Source organism: Globicephala melas, chromosome 6 (genome assembly GCF_963455315.2).
Source record: "Globicephala melas chromosome 6, mGloMel1.2, whole genome shotgun sequence".
In the NCBI taxonomy this organism is placed as follows: domain Eukaryota; kingdom Metazoa; phylum Chordata; class Mammalia; order Artiodactyla; family Delphinidae; genus Globicephala; species Globicephala melas.
The window spans coordinates 86681588-86689033 of NC_083319.1; positions in this window are offsets into that span (position 1 = coordinate 86681588).

A 7446-nucleotide genomic window follows, 5' to 3' on the forward strand; every position below is an offset into this window, starting at 1 on the left:
TTTTTCCAAAGACAACATACAGATGGCCAACAGGCACATGAAAAGATTCTCAACATCGCTAATTATTAGAGAAATGCAAATCAAAACTACAATGAAGTATCACCTCACACCACTCAGAATAGCCATATCAAAAAGTCTACAAATAAATGCTGGAGAGGGTATGGAGAAAAGAGAACCCTCCTACACTGTTGGTGGGAATGTAAATTTTTGCAGCCACTATGGAGCACAGTATGGAGGTTCCTTAAAAAACTAAAAATAGAGCTACCACATGATCCAGCAATCCCACTCCTGGGCATATATCTGGAAAAGACAAAAACTCTAATCAAAAAGATACATGCACCCCAATGTTCATAGCAGGACTATTTACAATAACCAAGACATGGAAACCACCCAAGTGCCCATCAACAGACGATTGGCTTAAGAAGATGTGATATATACACACACACACACACACACACACACACACACACACATATATATATATACACATATATATAATTATATATGTATAATGTGTATATGTATATATATGTGTATATGTATATATAGATATATTAAAAAAACAGCCATTTTAAAAAATGAAATATTGCCATTTGCAGCAACATGGTTGGACCTAGAGAATATTATAATTAGTCAAGTAAGTCAGACAGAAAGATAAATACCATATGATATCACTTATCTCTAGAATCTAAAAAAAAAATACAAATGAATTCTATATACAAAACAGAAACAGACTCACAGACATAGAAAACAAATTTATGGTTGCCAAAGGGGAAAGGGTGGGAGAAATTAGGAGTATGGGATTAACAGATACAAACTACTTTACACAAAATAGATAAGCATCAAGGATTTACTATATAGCACAGGGAATTATGTTCAATATCTTGTAGTAACCTACAATGGAACATAATCTGAAAAAAAAAAAAAAAACTGAATCACTATGCTGTACACCTGAAACAAACACATTATCATAAATCAACTATACTTCCATTTAAAAAAATGGCAATGCTTACAATTCCAATTTTGCATGTAGTGGTAATGGCACTATCGCCACAGGGATACAAAACAGAGCTATGTCGTTGGAAAATATATGTATTCATATATACTTGTATAATTTATATTTTTATTTAAATATGAAAATATTAAAGTTGGCTGTCTCTGAATAAAATAGCCTCTGTCTGACAAAAAGTGCTGTTTTACACAATTAAAGTTGTTGCTTCTCAGAATTCATCACGTGTCTTAAGACTGGTGGGAAAATGTGCAGAACCAAACTTTATTTATTTGAGCTACATGATTCAAAATTTGGAACAGTGAGCCAAATTTCATTTCCACTCTGTGAGTGAAAGAGGCTGTGTGAAGGCGAGGCTCCGTGCGGGTGAGATTGTGGGGGAAGGTTTGAGGTGTGAGGGGAAGGCTGAAGCCTCCCTGAGCCTGTCATGACGTTGCGTTCTGAGGCCGCTCAGCTGCAGGTGGGCCTGCTGATGGCTCTGCGGACCCCTCATGTATATAGACAGCAGCACTCCTTGGGCTTGTGAAACGTACCCTCTGAGGAACAAGGGCCTGGAGAGGATGTGTGTTTCTGTTTCCTTGAAACCCCCATGGGGAAGGCAATGGGCAGTGGCGCCTTCTCCGGCAACTCTGACCAGTTGTGGATGGAGGCCTGCTCTGTGGGGAGCTGGGGGGGCGGGAGCCTGGGTCTGCCTGTCCTGTTGCCCGACTCTAGGCTTGGTGCCTTCCCCTCCACACCTGTATTAGTTTGCCAGGGTTACCATAACAATGTTCTACAAACAGCGTGGCTTAAACAACAGAAATTAACTTTCTAACAGTCCTGGAGGCTAGAAGTCCAAGATCAAGGTGTTCTCAGGGTTGGTTTCTACTGGTGCCTCTCTCCTTAGCTTGCAGATGGCCACCTTCCAGGTCTTCACAGGGTCTTCACTCTGTGTGTCTGTGTCCAGATTTCCTCTTCTTGTAAGGACACTGGTCTTATTGGGTTGGAACCCATCATATGACCTCATTTGAACTTAGTTACCTCTTTAAAGACCTTACCTCGAAATATGGTTATATTCTTGAGATACTGGGGCTTCAACATATGAATTTGGGGGGGATACATTTCAGCCCATAACAGCACCCAAATGTTGACAGGAGCTGGCTTGCATCTGAAGGGCGAGTTCCTCTCTCTGCCTGTGATATTCAGAGGGAAGAGTCAAGATGGACTGGAGCCAGATCCTTCTTGGCTTCTAGTGCTGAGAGGACCTGGCCTGCCACCTCCCAAGAACCTGTCCACACCTTTGCAAAACTGATGCTGGGTGACACATTTCCTAGGAATGCTGGTGAGCTGAGAAAATAGCTTTAGGCAACCAGCAGAACTTTTTCCCCACCACAAAGGATGAACACTGTTGGGCTAATTATAAATCTTTTTCATTTATTGCAGCAAGTTCCTTCAGGCTGTGGTTTCCAAGGCAGGCTGCTCCTCAAAATCACCTGGGGAGTTTAAAAACAAAAACAAAAACAAAGAAACAAAGATAGATTCTTTTCTTCCATTTCAGAGCTATAGAATCAGAATCCCAGCCTTGGAGCAAGACATTTTTCAAAAGAATCCCCCTAGAGCAAGTATAGTAAAATGCTAATGGTAGGATCTAGGTGCAGGCTTTCACTGTAAAATCCTCCCAAACTTACTGTATGTTTGAAGTTTTTTCATAATGAAATGCCAATGATAAAATAAAAGGATACCCAGGTGATTCCGTTGTGCAACTAGATTGGAAGACCAAAGGGACACATGGTTAATTTACAAATATATTCTTATCATCCTTCTCTATAATTGTACTTGTCACATTGCATTATTGCTGTTCATTCGCCAAATAAAAGATCTGTGAGCTTCCACTAACTTGCATAATCCTCTGTTAGGTGCTAGGAATTGGGGAATGAAAAAGAAGTCTTCCTTAAAAACATCATGACATTTCATTTTATACCCATCAGATTGGCAACGTTTAAAAGTCTGACCATAGCAAGTGTGAGCAGACTGAAACAGTGGGAAATTTGGGGCACTGCTGGTTGGAGTGTAGATTGGGTTCATCGCTTTCGGAAAATAATTTGGCATTATCTAGAAAGGGTGAATCCCATTCCTAGATATATCTCTAAGAGAAACACGAGGTCCAGGATGTGCATTCAAGAATATTCACATCAGCATTGTTTGTGAAGGCATAACACTAGACATGACCAAAGTGTCAATCAAAGTAGAAAACATAAACTGTGGAGAATACACACAATGAAATTCTACCAAGAGGTGAAAATAAATGAGCGATAGCTACTTTGTAACAATATGAATGAACATTATCTTGGGTGAAATACCTAGGTCAGAAGGAAGCTCCATGAGAATGCATATATAAAGCCCATTTTTTTTAAAGTTCAAAATCAATACTTGTGAATAACCCATACCTTGTGAATAACCAATTCAAGGACTGTTACCTCTAGGGGTACAGGAGGTGAAGGGATTGGGGAGTTCAAAAACAATTCATTTTTTTGTTCTTTAAAATGTACATACAGGTGATAAATATACTTTTGAAGGTATGATCTATTTCATAGGAGAAACTTTTTTTTTTTTTTTTTGCAGTACGTGGGCCTCTCACTGTTGTGGCCTCTCCCATTGCAGAGCACAGGCTCAGTGAGCCCGCTCCGCGGCATGTGGGATCTTCCCTGACCGGGGCACGAACCCGTGTCCCCTGCATCGGCAGGCAGACTCTCAACCACTGCGCCACCAGGGAAGCCCGGAGAAACATTTTTTTAAAAGACACCATTGTAGCCCTAGAAAAACTGGTGGCCTGGTGGGTTGTGAAGAATAAATAACTCTAGAATAATGTGACAGGTGCAGGAGCCACAGCGTACAGAGAGTGTGTGCCTGAGCCCCACCTCCTGAGAGGTCAGGGAAGGGGGAGGGGGACCCTGAAGAAAGGAAGAGGGACTGCTGACCAGATCAAAGGGAGAGAGAAAGTGAGCTCCTTGGGAAGGGACAGGGGAGAACCAGAGGCACCCCAGAGCAAATCCTGTTGTTAGAACCCAGGCCCCTATTTCTGGACCTGATCCTGTCAAACCTGTGAGCGACTGCCTTCATGCTTTCTCTATATCAAGACAATGCCCTAGGTACAGACTAGAACCCCACATAATCTTTTCCTAGGGAATGAGGATATATAAGCTTAAAGTCAAGTCAGAAAATGTGCAAATGTACTGTTACTTTACAGGCCCAAACCTGGGTTAAAAAAACTCAGTAAAGTCAATATGTAACCATTCCATGGGGTCACCTTATAATGACATTTCAGTGGTTCTTTGTGTATAAGGTGATAACATTTATTTACTGTAAATACTATTAGGAGCTATAAATGAGAGTAATAGTAAAAATCCATAAAATAGTGAATTTGCATGTTGATAGGATGTTTTATTATGAAGTCACTCATCTACGGATAAAGTGACAGACAGACTGCTTAAGAAATATTCAGTTACAAACAAGCATTGACCTGGCGGAAGTGAAGGAGAAGGTAGCTTACAAATTGCAGCTCATTATTTACTTTGACAGATGAACACATCTGTTTAACCTTCATGGATTGAAACAGGCTACCAGCCTACCCTTCACTGAGTGGCCCACCCATTTCCATGCCCCCACTTCTGCAGATATAAAATTAATTCCATTTGGCTACACTAATACTTTTTTTTTTCATTTTTTCTTAATATCTTTATTAGAGTATAATTGCTTTACAATGGTGTGTTAGTTTCTGCTTTATAACAAAGTGAATCAGTTATACATATACATATGTTCCCATATCTCTTCCCTCTTGCATCTCCCTCCCTCCCACCGTCCCTATACCACCCTCCCTATCCCACCCCTCTAGGTGGTCACAGAGCACCGAGCTGATCTCCTGCTGCTATGTGGCTGCTTCCCACTAGCTATCTATTTTACGCTTAGTAGTGTATATATGTCCATGCCACTCTCTCACTTTGTCCCAGCTTACCCTTCCCCCTCCCCGTATCCTCAAGTCCATTATCTAGTAGGTCTGCCTCTTTATTCCCGTCTTGCCCCTAGGTTCTTCTGGCCATTCATGTCTTTTTCTTTTTCTTTTTTTTAGATTCCATATATATGTGTTAGAATACGGTATTTGTTTTTCTCTTTCTGACGTACTTCACTCTGTATGACAGTCACTAGGTCCATCCACCTCACTACAAATAACTCAGTTTCGTTCCTTTTTATGACTGAGTAATATTCCATTGTATAATGTGCCACATCTTCTTTATCCATTCATCTGCTGATGGACACTTAGGTTGTTTCCATGTCCTGGCGATTGTAAATAGAGCTGCAATGAACATTTTGGTACATGACTCTTTTTGAATTATGGTTTTCTCAGGGTATACGCCCAGTAGTGGGATTGCTGGGTCGTATGGTAGTTCTATTTGTAGTTTTTTGTTGTTGTTGTTTGGTTTTTTTTTGCGGTACACGGGCCTCTCACTGTTGTAGCCTCTCCTGTTGTGGAGCACAGGTTCCGGACACGCAGCCTCAGCGGCCATGGCTCACGGGCCCAGCTGCTCCGCGGCACATGGGATCTTCCCAGACTGGGGCACGAACCTGTGTCCCCTGCATCGGCAGGTGGACTCTCAACCACTGCACCACCAGGGAAGCCCTATTTGTAGTTTTTCAAGGAACCTCCATACTGTTCTCCATAGTGGCTGTATCAATTTACATTCCTACCAACAGTGCAAGAGGGTTCCCTTTTCTCCACACCCTCTCCAGCATTTATTGTTTGTAGATTTTTTGATGATGGCCATTCTGACCAGTGTGAGATGATATCTTATTGTAGTTTTGATTTGCATTTCCCTAATGATTAATGATGTTGAGCATTCTTTCATGTGTTTGTTGGCAATCTGCATATCTTCTTTGGAGAAATGTCTATTTAGGTCTTCTGCCCATTTTTGGATTGGGTTGTTTGTTTTCTCGATATTGAGCTGCATGTGTTGCTTGTATGTTTTGGAGATTAATCCTTTGTCAGGTGCTTTGTTTGCAAATATTTTCTCTCATTCTGAGGGTTGTCTTCTTTCTTGTTTATGGGTTCCTTTGCTGTGCAAAAGCTTTTAAATTTCATTAGGTCCCATTTGTTTATTTTTGTTTTTATTTCCATTTCTCTAGGAGGTGGGTCAAGAAGGATCTTGCTGTGATTTATGTCATAGAGTGTTCTGCCTATGTTTTCCTCTAAGAGTTTGATAGTGTCTGGCCTTACATTTAGGTCTTTAATCCATTTTGAGTTTATTTTTGTGTATGGTGTTAGGGAGTGTTCTAATTTCATTCTTTTACATGTAACTGTCCAGTTTTCCCAGCACCACTTATTGAAGAGGCTGTCTTTTCTCCACTGTATATTCTTGCCTCCTTTATCAAAGATAAGGTGACCATATGTGTGTGGGTTTATCTCTGGGCTTTCTATCCTGTTCCGTTGATCTATATTTCTGTTTTTGTGCCAGTACCATACTGTCTTGATTACTGTAGCTTTGTAGTATAGTCTGACATCAGATTCCTCCAGCTCTGTTTTTCTTTCTCAAGATTGCTTTGGCTATTCAGAGTCTTTTGTGTTTCCATACAAATTGTGAAATTTTTTGTTCTAGTTCTGTGAAAAATGCCAGTGGTAGTTTGATAGGGATTGCATTGAATCTGTAGATTGCTTTCAGTAGTAGAGTCATTTTCACAATGTTGATTCTTCCAATCCAAGAACATGGTATATCTCTCCATCTATTTGTATCATCTTTAATTTCTTTCATCAGTGTCTTATAATTTTCTGCACACAGGTCTTTTGTCTCCTTAGGTAGGTTTATTCCTAGGTATTTTATTCTTTTTGTTGCAGTGCTAAATGGGAGTGTTTCCTTAATTTCTCTTTCAGAGTTTTCATCACTAGTGTATAGAAATGCAAGAGATTTCTGTGTATTAATTTTGTATCCTGCTATTTTACCAAATGCATTGATTAGCTCTAGTAGTTTTCTGGTAGCATCTTTAGGAGCCTCTATGTATAATATGATGTCATCTGCAAACAGTGACAGCTTTACTTCTTCTTTTCCGATTTGGATTCCTTTTCTTTCTTTTTCTTCTCTAATTGCTGTGGCTAAAACTCCAAAACTATGTGAAATAATAGTGGTGAGAGTGGGCAACCTTGTCTTTTTCCTGATCTTAGTGGAAATGGTTTCAGTTTTTCACCATTGAGGATGATGTTGGCTGTGGGTTTGTCATATATGGCTTTTATTATGTTGAGGAAAGTTCCCTCTATGCCTACTTTCTGGAGGGTTTTTTTTTTTTTATCATAAATGGGTGTTGAATTTTGTCAAAAGCTTTCTCTGCATCTATTGAGATGATCATATGGTTTTTCTCCTTCAGTTTGTTAATATGGTGTATCACGTTGATTGATTTTCGTATATTGAAGAATA